The sequence below is a fragment of the Gymnoscopelus microlampas genome (genome assembly GCF_963454915.1).
Source record: "Gymnoscopelus microlampas genome assembly, chromosome: 21".
NCBI classification, from domain to species: Eukaryota; Metazoa; Chordata; class Actinopteri; order Myctophiformes; family Myctophidae; genus Gymnoscopelus; species Gymnoscopelus microlampas.
In genome coordinates, this window is record NC_139958.1 from 16,762,924 (window position 1) to 16,780,328 (window position 17,405).

The 17,405-nt window shown below is 43.9% G+C and overlaps 1 protein-coding gene across 3 annotated transcripts in view; it reads left to right on the plus strand.

Annotated features, from left to right (window-relative positions):
* The first annotated feature begins 2,590 nt into the window (after positions 1-2,590).
* Positions 2,591-17,405, plus strand: part of palm2akap2 (PALM2 and AKAP2 fusion) — a 104,211-nt gene continuing 89,396 nt past the window's right edge. For all 3 annotated transcript variants that reach the window (XM_084046736.1, XM_084046737.1, XM_084046738.1), the window contains exon 1: positions 2,591-2,879. The gene's annotated coding sequence lies outside the window, so the exon portion shown is untranslated. The remainder of the gene's footprint in view (positions 2,880-17,405) is intronic.

Sequence of the window (17,405 nt, forward strand, 5' to 3'; positions counted from 1 at the left end):
TGTTTTTCTTTAATAATACTAAAATATGATAGGCTATTATTTCTATAGTATTTATACAATATTATCATCACAATATTAATATTCAGGCATTTGGTGAAAGATACTGTGACATTTGATTTTTCTTTTCCATATTGCCAAGCCCTATAATGTCTAGAATAAGCAGTTTGTTTAGCTCTACAGTAGCATCAGTAATACTATGCTTATTCGCTTTCAGTTCAATCTGGTGACTGTAACAACTCCTGACTTGACGTTCCACTCCTTATAAATCCGGGCTGCAGTTTTCCACTTTGATTGGTGCACCCAACGTAGATATTGTTTTTTTACGGCATGGCTGTGTCTAGAACAGTCGTTCTCAAACGTCCACAGACCCCAACTTGTTGTTCTGTCTGGGGCTAGTCTCGTGTAAGCTGCCAGTAGGTCAAAGAATTACCTCCACGCCGGTTAGTGGGGGGTGGATTGGGTTGAAACCTTGCCCAAATCGTCGCTGTCCGGTGGAAACCTTGTATGTCCAAAACCGTTCCTTTTTTATGGCTATTAAATGTTTTAAATGTAAAATTGTGAAAATAACTGATTTACAAGCTCACAACGCATTACATTGTGGCGTGTTGTGAACTTATAGATCTGTTTTTTTCACTACTTTTGTGCGACACTCGATGAAGTAGGACTTTAATTTACAAAAATATATAAATAGTTGAAATATGGACATTCTGCCCAAGAGCAACAAAATATGGAGTCATACGTCACAGATGACTGTCGTCATAGACTGGACACAGGAAGTTTGAGAACCACATGGGTGCAATGCCGTTATTAGCCCCCACGTTTTGCCCTGGTGTACTATAACATGCTTTTTCCACATGTTGCTATTTCCTTTGTTAGTTTAGGAAGGAGGTGTTAAGGATTATCTAATAAGGATTCTTGTCCAGGTGTCGTAATGGCAGAATCCAGGCTAATTTAGTTCGAGTTGGTGGAAAAACTGAGAATGTAGCTAACACCTCAAAGTTTCATGTGAATTATTCCATAGTCCGCAACTCCGGCGAGTGGTGCGCTATTATCTTCACAGAGCCTGGTAGTCTTTTAACTCTAAAAGTGTAGGGTCCATGTCTACCATTTTGACACTCTCCAGTGTTAAATTAACATTCCAGATTTGCTGTGTGCATTCTTCCATGGGGAGTGCTTGTATTCAAACCTCTTAGAAAGGCACTGGGCTAAGAATGCACGGCAACCAAAAATAGAGTACAGAGAGCCTCAACATCAGTGTGTAGACAACAGGACTCTGTTCCACCAGACTGAGACAAGGATGGAATGGCACGGGGACTTTATGACAAACTCAGGGGTGTGCTGATAGCTGAAGGAATGGATAGTGAGTCAACTGCATAATCACAATGACCCTGCCCGGTTCACTTCCAGCTGGATACTACCGTAGTTTTGCATGCTCTGCCCTCAGTTTCCTGTCTCTCTATTATCCTATAAAGCAAAAACTGACTCTGACTCCGCCTCTCTGTCTGTCTGTCTGTCTGTCTGTCTGTCTGTCTGTCTGTCTGTCTGTCTGTCTGTCTGTCTGTCTGTCTGTCTGTCTGTCTGTCTCTCTCTCTCTCTCTCTCTCTCTCTCTCTCTCTCTCCATTGAATAATATGAAAAACATATGATTTCTTTGTGAGCTGCTTACATAAACATTAAGCACATACACATGCCAGAGATCTTCATATGGCTTAATAAACATAAATTAAGAGTAACTAAAATGGTGACAACACAATTTATAGGTTAAATTTCTAATAGTGGAGGGAAGGAGTTGGCTCAGGACAGGAAATTGCTGCTGGCATGACTTGCCTTTGTTATTACATCTGCTGCTATTTTAACGGCTTCATTTTATTTATTTTTTTCTTTTAAACCATGCACCTTATGCACATATATGCTACTACATTGCTATTTTTAACTGCCTCTTTCCATTGCTATTTTTAACCATGCACCTTATGCATACATTTTACACTGCTTATATTGACATTATGGGCCTGTTTCCACGTTCGTTTTTTCTCTCATTAACCTACGGTCCAGTACAGCTCATACTATAACTGTTCAAGTGTTGGGACGTAGAAACAAGAACAGTTAAGCTAATGAAAAGAAGAGAGCGTCATCTGCAAACTGTTAATGCAGTGCACAGATACTGTCTGAGTCCAAGCAGCTCCCACAGCCTTCAAACATGACAAATTGCTCTCTTGCTTCGCTTTCCCCTACTTTTGCTATTTTTCACTCTTTCTTTTCTCTCCCTCTTTCCCATCTCTCTCTCTCTCTCTCTCTCTCTCCCTCCTTCCCTCTATCCCTCTCTAGCTCTCTCTCTCACCCTCTCTTTCTCTTTCTCCTCCTCCTGTGCTCAACCCCTCTCCATGCTTTCGTTCCCTTTCCCTCCCTCTCTCAAATCTCAGCTGCTCCTCCCATCAGCTGCCTAATCATACATGGCTTGTGCCTAAAAAAGAGAAGGAGGGAGTGGACAAATGGGAGGAGAATGAGTGGGAGAGAGAGAGCGAGAGAGAGAGAGAGAATGCAACTGGCAGGCTGAGTGTGAGGCACATGGCCAGTGAGTGAGAGATCTTTCCTTTCTTCAGCACACGCTGCGTTCTCTCCTGTTCTGCTGCCTCTGGTTGGGATTATTGCTGCTGTCTGGACTGGACCCCCTTCTCTTTCTCTCTCCCCTTTCTCTTCCTTTCTTTCTCTGTGTCTCTCTCTCTCTCTGAGAGAGAGTCCCGGCTCTCTGACCCAAAATCTCACCTCTCTCCTTTCACCCCCCTCTCCTCTCCTTCCTTTCCTCTCTCCCTCGCTCTCCGCAGGATGTCGTGTGAGGAGGCCCAGCTCCACAAGGAGAGGCTACAGGGGCCTTGGCGGTAAGTAGGTCTGTCTCTGTGTGTGTGTCTGTCCGTCCGTCCGTCCGTCCGTCCGTCCGTCCGTCTGTCTGTCTGTCTGTCTGTCTGTCTGTCTGTCTGTCTGTCTGTCTGTCTGTCTGTCTGTCTGTCTGTCTGTCAGTCAGTCGGTCTGTATGTAGCTCTGACGACTTTGTATGTCAGTGCCCTTGACCTTCCATCTGTCTGTCTGTCTGTCTGTCTGTCTGTCTGTCTGTCTGTCTGTCTGTCTGTCTGTCTGTCTGTCTGTCTGTCTGTCTGTCCTTCGCTATGTTCATACAGTGACTTCCTGTTACCTTTTACAATTTGTCACAGGACTGTCTGACATCTATCACCTATCTGCCCCCTATCTTTGTTTCTGTTCCTTTCTCTCAGTCACTCAGTCACTCAGTCACTCTCTCTCTCTCTCTCTCTCTCTCTCTCTCTCTCTCTCTCTCTCTCTCTCTCTCTCTCTCTCTCTCTCTCTCTTATTGCCATAAATTCGACCACACAGTAGCTCCCTAGGCCCTGTGATGCAGTGTTTGTGTTGTTCGCTGGTTTGAGGGGGTTGGCTTGGTTGGTTTGCTGCCTGGTTGGCTGGTTGGTTGTTGGCTGCCTGGTTGGCTGGTTGGTGGGGCTCAGCTCAGTGGAAAGTTGATGGAAAAATCAGGTTGGTTGGTCTTTCCTTTCTTTTCTTTTTTTTTCTTTTCCCCCCAGATGTCTGAGGGTGGAGGTGTTAGTATTTTCCAGGGTGGAACGATCTGCTCTGTGTAGTGGCGGAGGTAGTGATTGGGGAGGTCATCGTTGCTGATAGGGATGTCATGTTGATGGTGATGGGGGGGGGGGGGGGCAGTGTGCAACAGTTGTATGTTGGTTCACTGCCTGGAACTAAATTTGGCGCCAGCAGAGAACCACAGCATACCATACCCCACACACACACACACACACACACACACACACACACACACACACACACACACACACACACACACACACACACACACACACACACACACACACACACACTCAAGTGTGTGGGAACAACAGCAGAAGTGTTTTGGCTGCGTTGAAGCATCTGGCAGCTATTCATAGAATATATACATGCACATATATGTACATACTGTCTTAAGGTTTCAAAGTGGCGTCTGGGGACCCCCAAGGGTCCTTGAGGGGGTTCCAGGGGGTCCCCAGCAACATTAGTTAACATGGCTTTGAAATAGGTTTAACCACTTTATCCCAATATACATTGTCTATTCATCGGTTCATTGTATGGTTCAGTGTAAACCAAGACCTAAAATAAGCCGTTCATTCTTTCATTCAGATCTGTAAGCTCATAGATCGGCTATTTAAAAGAAATCTTGAAAAAAATGTTAAACATTTTGAATATATATATTTTTTCACACAGCAAAGGCTGTCAGGATCGGGACTCGAACCCGTGACACGCTGTCAGGCTATATTGTAGCCTAGGTGCCCGGACAGCTACGGCAGCGTTCCGGGACGTATATTTTTAGAAACCTTTTAACAACACAAATCTTGTATGGGGGTCCCTGGCACATGATATCTCCGGTTGTGGGTGTGAGGCCAAATACATATTACTTTGGGGGTCTATGACATGAAAAAGTTTGAGAACCATTGCTGTGTCCATTTTTTTTTGTTGCTCAACTGTTAACATAGGTAGCTAGATCTAATGTCCAGCATTTGGTGAGAGAATAAATAAGTAATAAAACAATACTGGGGAGAAGTGATCTTCTTGGCTTTGCTCCCTGGCTCTTTTCATTGTTATTGTACTTACTTACTTGTTATTGTAAGTACTTACTTGCTGTACTTACTTATTGTAAGTTGCTTTGGATAAAATCGTCTGCTAAATGACTGTAATGTAATTGTTGCAAGCATGGATTGATTGACTTCTTTATTTATAAAAATGTGTATACATAAAACACATATACATCTTTCAAAAGGATACAACACAATAAAGTATGTGTGTGTAAACTGCGTTCCATGCTAAACTGTTTGATGATAGCTAGTTAGCGATGCTAATTACAAGACAACCAACTATCAGCTGATCTGATGTATCCAAAGGTTTTTGGCTCTTGAATTAGTGTTTGGATGAAGCCGTTTAGAGCAGTGGTTCCCAACCTTTTCTTGATCAGGGTCCACTTTAAAATGTCTGTTTCCTAAGACCAAGGGGCGACTGATCCCTCTGAACCCTAGCCTTTACACAACGAGGCCCCCTAACAGCTCACATCATCACCCTCAACCCCCTCCACCCGTCAATGTCATTCCCCTGCTCCTTATATTAACTCAACCTCAACTAAAATGAGGCTGGTGCACCTATATTTTCAGGTGTGTGTGTGTGTGTGTGTGTGTGTGTGTGTGTGTGTGTGTGTGTGTGTGTGTGTGTGTGTGTGTGTGTGTGTGTGTGTGTGTGTGTGTGTGTGTGTGTGTGTGTGTGTGTGCGTGCGTGCGCCACACTGATACATAATCATACTCAACTCTATTCCATGAGGGACATAATGTATTGGGTTTCTGATTGGTCAGAAGTACTTTATTCACATGAAACAGCTGGGCTTTTGTTTTTGTTTTTTTCATTTAGTTTTGACTTGTATACGTCATATTATTGTCAATTGAACAGTGGTTCTCTTTAAAAAATTAGTTAATATAGAATCAACATCAGCATCAAAATCAGTTTAACCACTTTAAACCTATTTTATACGTTGGCTATTTGCAGCCGTACAATTTACACGTTTTTTTGAAAGTTTTGGAATCATTTAGAATTATTTTAACACAAATCTTTTCTGATGGGGGTCCCTGGCACACAATCTTTTCAGATGGGAGTCCGCAACCGATTGCATATACATTTGGTTGGGGTCCGCAACCAAATACATTTGGGGGCCCTTGACATGAAAATATTTGAGAACCACTGAATTAATGTCATCTAATATCATTTTCTTTCCTAGCCTTAAAACTGTGATAGAACTAACAGTTAATTAATAATGAATTAATAGTGATCTTACTGGAGCTGTTACTTACCAGAGAGTGTTGATGGAAAGTAAAGCCAGGTGTTGAATAGAAGCAAAACCATTTGGGTCTCGCTTTCAACACCAACCCAATGTCTGTCTTATCTCAGCTCTGTGTGTGTGTGTGTGTGTGTGTGTGTGTGTGTGTGTGTGTGTGTGTGTGTGTGTGTGTGTGTGCGTGTGTGCGTGTGCGCGTGTGTGCGTGCGTGCGTGTGTGTGTGTGCGCCTACATGCGCGCACAGCATATTTGTCTCAGAGTATCCTGCTAGCCGAGGTCACTCCCTCTCTCACTCAGTGTGTGTGCACGAATACACACACACACACACACACACACACACCCACATGCACGTACGCACACGCAAACACACAGTTAACTTACAAGAGACAATAACAGACTAATAGCTTTGAATGACTTCCAGGTACTTGCAGAAGGTCTCATTACAATAACATTACTGACAGCTCTGTTAGCTGCAGCCTGACACCTAACAGGTCCAGAGAGACAGACATGTCACTCTCTACCAAGCTTACAGTATGTGAGGCTTACACTATGTGAAGAAGCTGCTCATTACAAGGACCCCCAGTTTGATATGCATTAGGCCACAGACCCCCTTTTGATATAGATCTTTAGTTCTCTGGAACCCCAATCTGCACGAGTGTTACTCTGAGTGTATACAGTAGGCTTCAAATGGAGCCAATTGGACCTAAAAGGGTTACACCTATACTGTTACTTCAGTCCCCCTGTCTTAATGTCAACCACAGTAGTTTGTTGTGGTTGATCTTAACCTATGTCTATCTGTCTGTCTGTCTGTCTGTCTGTCTGTCTGTCTGTCTGTCTGTCTCTCTGTATATTAACCATGTGTCTACAGTATGTATACTATCTTAACATTTTAATGTACTGTAAGTGATATTTGTTGGTTAAAATTAAATGTATTTGTTCAAAATACGCTCTATATTGGAAAGTAATCACTGCTATAGAGAGTTTGTTCAGTAAAAGGGTGCCTCCCTGTCTCTCCAGCTCTTAATAAACAGAAAATACATTTCCAGGTGGAACATCAATTTCATGTAATCAGGAGAGAGAACCCCTTTATCGGCTTTATAATGTTCCAATTCCAATTTCGTCTGTTCTTTTGTTTCTTTTTTTTTTTTTTTTTTTCATCACTTCCAATTTCACTTGTGTATCTTGAATATTTATATTTATCCTCTCTCTTGATTGGATGAGGTTGGCATACGGGCCTGAATTTCTTTTTTCTTCTGTTTACTAAAAAGCTGGAGAGATCCCTGTTATAGTCCATTTGACGCTTCCATTAGTTTAATACTAAACCGTTTAATACTAAACCTAAACCTAAACCTATTGCTGAACAAACATTCTATAGCAATGATCGGAATCAGTCTGTTCGCCCCGTATGACTGAACAGACCAGTTACTCATCATAGAAAAGTAAACCCTGTCTGCCGGCCATCAATGGGGAGATTACAGCACACGCACGCGCGCACGCGCGCACACACACACACACACACACACACACACACACACACACACACACACACACACACACACACACACACACACACACACACACACACACACACACACACACACACACACACACACACACACACACACTCATACAGTAGGCTACGATGTCTGGGGTCTGCAGCTGACAACCCAATGATGTGATTAATAATTGATTTTTATTATTATTTCATTGTCATCACCATCAGTGTCAGCCCTTATAAGTTATTAAGCATCTGTCTGGGGTGATGTCATTGCTTCCAGCAGGTCATTTTACTACTGTTGCAACCGAGATCAGCTTGTTATTTTAGGCAATTTAGTCGATTAGCTAATCTTTTTCCAGAACATATATGTACTGTCATGGACCCCCACATTAATATGTATTCGACCGTGGAAATATTTTGCACCAGGGACCCCCATACAATATTTGTGTGAAAAAATATTCCAAGCCAAGTCACAATCCAAGCCAGAACACAATCGATTGATTGATCATTAAAATAAACACGCTCTGAAAATGCACACGGCCCACCCACCCATCTGACCACTTAACCGTGTCAAGTGATCAGATGGGTGGGCTGCGAACACTTTTTTTTTCAAGTGGGCCCTGATCCAGAAAAGGTTGAGAACCAGTGCTGTAACAAACAAACCATGAGGTATAACGGTGTTAAATGAACCATGTGTTGTAAAGGGTGTTAAATGAAGTATGATGCAAGGGTCTAATATACCAATCTGTGTAGAACAGTGGTTCTCAACCTGTCCCCAGATGACAGTGAAGTGACAATTTAAGGACTTTTAAGACCTTTTTAATACATCAAAAAAGAAAGAAAGAAAATAAATGAGACTATTACTGAATCAAAAGTAATCAACAAACTGTTCTATAAAAACTGCTCAAACTTTGGTGAAATTGTCAAATAATATAAGAAAGAGGCAACATTTTTGAAAATAGCTGATGTGAGCTTGTAGATCGGCTATTTTCACAATATCTATCTGTGGAACTGAGTCAAACAAAATGCAATGCCTCAACTCAACTTCCAGGTGCTGTCAGGGTGGGGGGTCTTCAGTTCAAATATGATTATTTTGGGGGGTCCCCAGTTCAAATATGATTATTTTGGGGGGTCGCGGCCTGAAAAGGTTGAGAACCCCTGGTGTAGAAAAATGGAACCAAAAGGAGCTGCAAGGGTCCATTTGGTTTTCTGGACTTAAATGAACATTGAGGATTCCGCTACCTATATGCCAAAGAACTTCAAATCAGAAACATTTGAGAACAGTTTGCAGTTTTAGCCATTACCCACGTTGTATTGTGCATCTACCCTACATTGTTAAGACAGAGAATTATTTCTTTAATCCACTGCACTAGAACACAATGAATTATTCTTGGAACTACAGTTGTCAGAAAATACAGTGTGACTTTTTTAGTGGTGGACAATAATGAGTAATGTACTGTACTGTACACCAAAAAAAAGTTATTTGTTTTATTAGCACATACATTCCATACATTCCATAGGGCTGAACTACACATGGACAAATTACATCATCAACTTGCGAGTAAAAGACAAACGAAAATAAATCATATTTCAGGTGTTTTTAATTGTTGTTATAGCAGGCAATTATAATGTATTAAATTAAGGCATATATGATATATGGTTTATTAGCCATGGGATCCTGTGAAGTGGTTAAGCTTTCAGTACAGGAAGGTGGGTGGGTGTGTGTGTGTGTGTGTGTGTGTGTGTGTGTGTGTGTGTGTGTGTGTGTGTGTGTGTGTGTGTGTGTGTGTGTGTGTGTGTGTGTGTGTGTGTGTGTGTGTGTGTGTGTGTGTGTGTGTGTGCGTGTGTGTGTTTTCAAAGTGGTCCGGCCGGCCACACACAGACAAAGATTCCCACAGCTGGTGATTATAGAATGTCATCTGCCAGCGGTGCAGGTTTCCATGGCTACTAATTGTTCAGATTAGTGAACAGTTGTGATGTCATGTCGTTAAGTCCAGACCTATAATTAGTATGTTATTAACATGTAATTACAGCAGTCTGACAAGGCACAGGGTTCTTCTGCATGCATTAGTTGAGTTATTTTTATGCATGCTGGTGTACGTTCGCACATTAGCATGCGTGCATGCGTGTGTGTGTGTGTGTGTGCGTGTGCTTTTGCGTGTGCGTGTGTCCGTGTCCGTTGCTAAACTCTGTGGTTTTAACATCAGGAAAGTACTTCATCTTTATAATTAGCTGTTGCCCAGTGGCCTGCTATCCACAGGACACTTGACAAAATGCATGCGTGTGCGTGTGCGTGTGCGTGTGCGCATGCGTGTGTGTGTGTGTGTGTGTGCTTTAGTTTATGCCCATTCAGAGGTCTCTTTGTAGTAAAGTGAAATGTTTGCACAGATGACTTCAGTACTTTGGACTCCGACACACACACACACGTGCGTCAGTGCGTGCGTGCGTGCGTGCAAGAGGAAATGAGATGTAAAGTGCAGATGTTGATGTGTTTGATCATCTGATGAAGCACAACATTGATCTGGAGATGTTTGGAACTCCAGAAGAGCAGTATATATATATACTTGTTTTCTTTTCTCCAATGTTGACAGCAGTGAGAGACAGAGACCTGACCTGACATGGAACTGGGGGCTTGATGCTCTAAACCAGTGGTTCCGAAACGTTTTAGCTCGAGACCCAAAAGAGAACTTTGATGTCTCCCCGGGACCCCAGGAGGAGAACTGCTCTAAACAGTAACCGGTCCGACCACCCTGAGGTCGCCCGATTTGACCCGGGGCGAGTGTGTATTGGAGCTCGCGTTCTTGTATTCCTCTAAACAACCCCCTGAGACCCCCTGGCTCTCAGAACACAACCTAAAGAAGAAGCCTATTTCAGACCAAAGATGAGACAAAATGTTTTAGAACGGTTGGCGACCCGACCCACACTGTTGTAAACCACAGTTCTGGGGATTCTCTTGCAAGTGGTTACAAGTTTCAACTCGGCTCATCGCAAATCTTTCATGGTCTGAACTAGGTCTAGGACTCCAGAAAACAAATGTTCTGCAACTTGTTAGGGAGGTTGAGGCTTGTTGGTGGGGGTGAAGCATGTGTGAGACCTTGGCATGAGGGATTTTTTTTGCTGTGGCATGTAGTGTGTGTGTGTGTGTGTGTGTGTGTGTGTGTGTGTATTTGAACCAATCCAGTACATTTTTGTACTTGTTTGTTGAGTTAATACGTTTATAGTCATTGTTAAACCATGGCAACAATAAACAATAAAACCATGTAAAAGTGCTATATTTATATATATTATTTTAATATATCATCTATAAATGAGGAATTTAAAATACATTAATAAAAACAACTGTCAGGTATTGGCATTTAAATATGGAAAAGGTGCATGGAGGCATTTTTCTTTCGTTGTGTAAATGTAGTGATAGTCGAGGATACAAATTGGCTGCGCACAGTTAAATTAACACTCTGGAGTTTGCTGTGTAGCTTGACATTTAAAAGACTGCACAGCAAAATATCTAGGACGGCCATAACTGAATGGATAGATAGCCCGACTCGGAAACCGAAGGTCCCAGGTTAGATTCCAGGCCTCTGCAAGTGTCCCTGAGCAAGACACTTATATTAACTCCTAACTGCTCCCCGAGTGCTACAACATACACACATACATAACAGTTGTGTAATTATACAGTGACAAAAAAATCCCCAAGGAGTGGGGACCAAATAATAATAGTTATTATTATTATTATTAATATTATTATTATTACAATTATTATTATTACACTTATTATTATTATTATTATTATTATTATTGTTGTATATACAGTGTTCATATATGTTAGATGAGGATCTGGTACAGTATGTGTAAATATGGATAAATTAACACATTTTGCTGTCTAAACCAACTTGAGTTACTGGAGGACCCTTGCCTTGTGTGACCTGTAAATGTCTATTTGGTTACATTTGGATTAATCTCTCTGCGTTTGAATCTGTTGGGGGGGTTCGTCATAACGTGTACGCACTGGCCTACAAGTGGGCGTGCCTTCAGATCAGGAAGCAGGCCGCGCTTTACCCAATCAAATGTAGTGGGCGGGATTTACGTGTCTGCCGATCCTTCCCCACTAGAAACAAACCGAAACTCATTTAACAATAGCGTCCTCGGAGCAGACAAAACCACTGAAAGATATTCACATTTTAACTTGCTCTTTCATCATAGAAACAAGTGGGCTTATAACCAAAACGATCCATGTTCTCTGGGAGAAGTGGTGTTAGTGTTCCGTGTAGAAATATTGTTAGTGGAAATGAAAACATAGTCGCACCACCGGAAGTGAAAGGCTGAAGGCAGACCAAAACCCCGGTTTCCTTGCGTACGTGTGCTACGACGACTTCCTCCCTGAGCCAAGTGAGTAAAAAAACAGCAGAGGGCGCTGTTTTTCCTTTTCATTTGGCGATGGGTTGCCAGATTGCATTTGGATGCATCAGATCAGGGTCGTCTGTGGCCAGATACGTATCGGTTTGGGGGTCCTTGACATGAAAAAGTCTAACGGTGCGTTTTAACAGCGGGCAACTCTCGGGCGATGCCGGGCGATATCGTCCAAAAAGATAAAGAAAATCCATCTTTCATCGTGTTACCAAGTGGGATTGTGTATAGGCATTTTAGTCAGTGAAAAACCCTTTACATGTCATAGATCGACCAGGAGGCAGGCTTGCAGGTAAAATAATATCATTTATTCCAGGCCTGGACAACAATAAGTGAAATAACAAAAGAAATAAACAACTCAAAACTCAACAGAACATAACTAACAGAGAGGTAAGGTGTCAGCCTCTCCCCATGGCAGCCCACACTCAACTGCCCAGCTCTCCTTCAGCTCTCCTTTATATAGTCTAACAGACCCCACCCATGGCTACAATCAACCAACCCCGTGCATTCAAAATCCACCCAAGCTGCTCCCCATGTAGCATTAAGCAGCTCCTCAGGCTTCAAGGCAGCCTCCCCTTTACAGCATCTGACAAACAGATAAACACAAGCATATTAGATTTCATGTCACAGCAGAATGTGCACCTTCTGTGGGACTGAGAATCTACAAGTTATACAATACAGCATAACATACAATGCATTTAGTAAATTAATCAAGCTGCTCTGTCACATTTCTTACCCCCTCTCCTTCTGGGTTGTGCATACCTGGTACACGTGACAGATAGTCAGCAATGAGGTTTCTACTACCTGGACAGTACTCAATAATAAAGCGGTATGGCTGAAGAGCCAGACACCAGCGCAGTATTCTTGAGTTTTGACTCTGCATGGAATGCATCCACTTCAGGGCTCGATGGTCGGTTTGAAGCATGAACTCCCGTCCGAGCAGATAATATCTGAGGGAATCCACTGCCCACTTTATGGCGAGACCCTCCTTCTCGATAGTAGAGTACTTTCTTTCTCTGTCGAAGAGCTTCCTGCTCAGAAACAGAATGGGCCTCTCTTCTCCAGGCTCTCCTTGGGCTAAAACAGCACCTAAGCCAACATCAGAAGCATCCACTTGTACAAGAAACTTATTATTGAAATCAGGACTCTTCAGGACAGGATCTTGACATAACAATTCCTTTAACTTTCTAAAGGCTTCCTCACATTCTTCAGTCCACTGAAGATGGGAGGAAGTAGTCTTCTTAGTGAGATTAGTTATTGGTGTAGCCAATGTGGCAAAATGAGGCACGAATCTTCTATACCAGCCAATTAGGCCAAGGAATGACCTTACTTGCCTCTTGGTTTGCGGTCTGGGTATTCCTCGGATGGTCTCCAACTTCTCCACCAGTGGCTTGATGTGACCATGCCCGATGCGGTACCCCAGGTATTTCACCTCCTCCTGTGCCCACGAGCACTTCTTTTGGTTGATGGTTAACCCTGCCGTCTGAAGCTTCTGGAGGACCTGCTGAAGATGATGGAGATGCTCTTGCCATGACTCACTGTAGATTATAACATCATCCAGATATGCTGCTGCATATTGTCCACAATCAGATAAAACAATGTCCATGAGTCTCTGAAATGTAGCAGGTGCCCCATGAAGACCAAAAGGCATCACAGTATACTGATACAAGCCAGTAGGTGCACGAAAAGCTGTATATGGTCGACAAGCAGTGGTGAGTGGGACCTGCCAATATCCCTTACAAAGGTCTAATGTGGTCATGTATTTAGCTTTGCCTAACCTTTCAAGCAGTTCGTCGATTCTGGGCATTGGATAAGAGTCAAAACAGGAAACAGTGTTCAACTTACGAAAGTCTGTGCAGAATCGAACACTTCCATCTTTCTTTGGAACCAAAAGAACAGGACTTGACCACTCACTTTTTGAAGGCTCTATTATGCCCATTTCCAACATGGTCGCTACCTCCTTCCTCAATGACTCCACCATTCTCTCAGGAACACGGTAGGGCCTCTGCCGGATTGGTGTAGGAACCTTCAGAACAATGTCATGACTGATAACCTCTGTGTGTCCTGGTCTCTCCTGGAAGAGAGGATGGAACGACTTCTGCACCTGAGTCAGCTGTTGTTGTTGCTCCTCACTCAGATGTTCAGGAGCCTCAATGGCACCCCCTTGAGGTCGAACTGGTTCCATGTCAGACTCATCATCATCATCTCCATCCTCTGCTACCCGCACCATCATCACTGGTTTTGCTGCTGGGATAACCTCTCTCTCCTTGAACACTCTTAGCAGGTTAACATGCAAAATCTGCCTCTGGCGTTTCCTTTCTGGGCACAGGATTTCATAAGTTACTGGTCCCACTTTTCTAGACACAATATAAGGGCCTTGCCATTTAGCAAGTAACTTAGATGTACCGGAAGGAAGCAGTAACAATACCTTCTGCCCAGGTTTCAGTTCTCTCTCTCTAGCATGTTTGTCATACCACACCTTTTGCTTGGTTTGGGCCTCTCTCAGGTGTTCTTGGGCCAGGTGTCTCATCTTTTCCAACTTGTCTCGCATTTGGAGGATGTAGGACGCAACACTGCACTGGGCTGGCTCTCCAGCCACCCAACTTTCCTTGAGTACGTCCAGGGGCCCCCTAACCTGTCTGCCATAAACCAACTCAAAAGGGGAAAAACCAGTCGAAGCCTGTGGAACCTCTCTGTATGCAAAAAGGAGGAAAGGAATCCATTTATCCCAATCCCTACCCGTCTCATCCACAAACTTTTTTAGCATGCTTTTCAGTGTACCATTAAAACGTTCAACCAACCCATCAGTTTCGGGATGATAAGGTGTAGTTCTAATGCCTGTGATGCCTAGCTGCTTGTACAACATTTTCATCATAGTTGACATGAAATTAGCACCCTGGTCAGTTAAAATTTCAGCAGGAACACCAACTCGGGAAATCAGATCTATCAGACATCGGACCACGTGTTTGACTTGGGTAGAGCGTAATGGATATACTTCTGGGTATCTAGTCGCATAATCACAGATTACAAGAGCGAATCGATGCCCAGAACTACTTTTAACCAATGGTCCAATTATGTCCATACCAATACGCTCAAATGGTGTGCCAATGATTGGTAAAGGTTGTAACAGTCCCCGATCTGATTTGCGAATTGGTGCTACTTTTTGACACTCTGTACATGTCCTACAGTACTCCTGAACATCCTGATAGAGTCTAGGCCAATAGAATCTCCGACTGATTCTGTCATAGCTTTTCTGTTGGCCTAGATGTCCTGCCCACGGAATGTGGTGCCCCAAATTTAGAATTAGCTGATGGAATGATTTAGGAACAACCAATCTAGGTACCTCACTGTCTGCATTGTACAAAAGGTTAGCTTTGAGGATGTATTTATCACCAACGAGATTAGCTCCATTAACAGGTTCACCATCTACCTCACATACCTTAGTAAACAAAGGTTGCAGCAAAGGATCTGATCTCTGCAGCTCCTTAAAGTTGTCAGGGACTTGCCACTGTGGATCAAGCAGAGTGGTCTCAGGATCTGGAGCAACCGAGACTGGATCCTGCACCCTTGCTTTCCCCACATGCTTGTCATGGCGGCGCTGCCGTTTATCCTTCCTAACCTTTGTGCCACCTTCAAAAAAACCTGGGTGGATGTCAGGAAGGGGTTGCAAACCTTTGGACTGAGACCTAGTAACCATAGCACATGACTTGGGTACAGACTGAACAAGGTTAGTTAGAACTGGTAGATCATCCCCTAAAATGACATCATATGACAGTTGATCAACCACCCCCACCCTCATCATGTAGGCTTGACCCTCAACCACAATATTCACAACAGCAGTAGGATACATTTGTTCTTTCCCATGAACACACCCCAAACCTACTAGTTCCCCAAAGTTCAAAGACTCATTATCTACAAACTTTGCTTTCACCAGTGTCTGGGAACTACCTGTATCTAACAGTGCTTCAGCATCCTGCCCGTTAACAAGAACTGAGGTTAAATATCGGGATTTGGCCCTTGAAATCTGCATAGTGGGCTGAAACTCTGGTCTAGGAACATAGCACATATTAGCCTCTTTAGGTTTTTTAAGTGGACACAAAGCTGCCTTGTGCCCTGGTTGATGACAATAGAAACAGATCAGAGCCCCAGTGCCATAGTTAGACCTTGTCCCACCCCCTGTATCCCGCTTGGGTAGAACCTCATCACCTTTGGACCCCTCTGATTTAACCTGCCCCACAGTCACCTTGTTGGGTCGAAATGGCTCTCGAGGTGGCTCCCGATGTGCAGCCATATACCTCTCAGCCAGTTTTGCCGCTTCCTCCCCCGTCTGTGGTTGATGCTCTTTCACCCACATTCGGACATCTGAGCGGAGAACACGCAGGTACTGTTCCAGGATCAAAGTCTCGGCCACCTGCTCCTTCGTCTTGGTCTCTGGTCGCATCCACCTTCGGTAGAGTCCCTTCAACCTATTGTAGGTCTCCCTGGTCGACTCTCCTGTTGGTAGAGTATTGGATCTGAATCGTTGGCGGTAGGTCTCTTCGGTCACATCGTACTTGGCAAGTACAGCAGCTTTGATGTCGGAATAGAGGTGGGACCGCTGCTCGTCCATGCTGGCATAGGCCTCCAAAGCTTTGCCCGTGAGGAGGGTGACGACACGAGCTGCCCACTCGTCATGATTCCACCCCCAGGTCCTGGCGATGCGCTCGAAGCGGATGAAGAAGCTTTCGACGTCTTCACCCTCACTGAAGTTTGGAATCTTGGCTCTGTCGTACCGGTGGATGGGCTGCTGCTGCTCCGGCTGGGCAGGCTGCGGCGTTGTCCTATGGCTGGGCGGCTGACGTTGCTGAGCTGGAGTGGGCAGGGCAAACAGACTCTGGTGACTGGCTGATTCTTCAGTCACCCAGTCCTGTTTGGATTTTTGAGACACAACATATTTCAGATCTTCAAGCCCATCAAACAGCATTTTCTCATGTTTTTGTTGCTTATACATGAATTCTCGCATTTCATTCATAAATTGTTGCCCAAAAGGAAGGGTCTCCGGTGAAGAGTAAGGAGAAGTACTTAACTCAGCTGTGCTGTGAATTTCCACTGGTGCCACTTTCGGCCTTACGGAAGGCTGTTCAACCTCTGGCTCTCGATTCAACTGCTGGTCTGCCACTGCTTGGCCTTCACCAGTCAGCACTGATGCCATGGCTCCTCCTTCCCCCGACTCAGCGACTGGCTCCTCCTCAATCTCCTCCTCTAGTCCCTCAACATTTTTGGTGAACGGCTCTGGGTTTTGCCGGGTAGGTCTGCCCGGTCGGCCACGCCCTCGTAGAGACATTTTAGGTGCTTTTCCACTGACTGTTATTGCTCCTTGGAAGCTTTACAATCCCACCACTGCCACCATTTGTTACCAAGTGGGATTGTGTATAGGCATTTTAGTCAGTGAAAAACCCTTTACATGTCATAGATCGACCAGGAGGCAGGCTTGCAGGTAAAATAATATCATTTATTCCAGGCCTGGACAACAATAAGTGAAATAACAAAAGAAATAAACAACTCAAAACTCAACAGAACATAACTAACAGAGAGGTAAGGTGTCAGCCTCTCCCCATGGCAGCCCACACTCAACTGCCC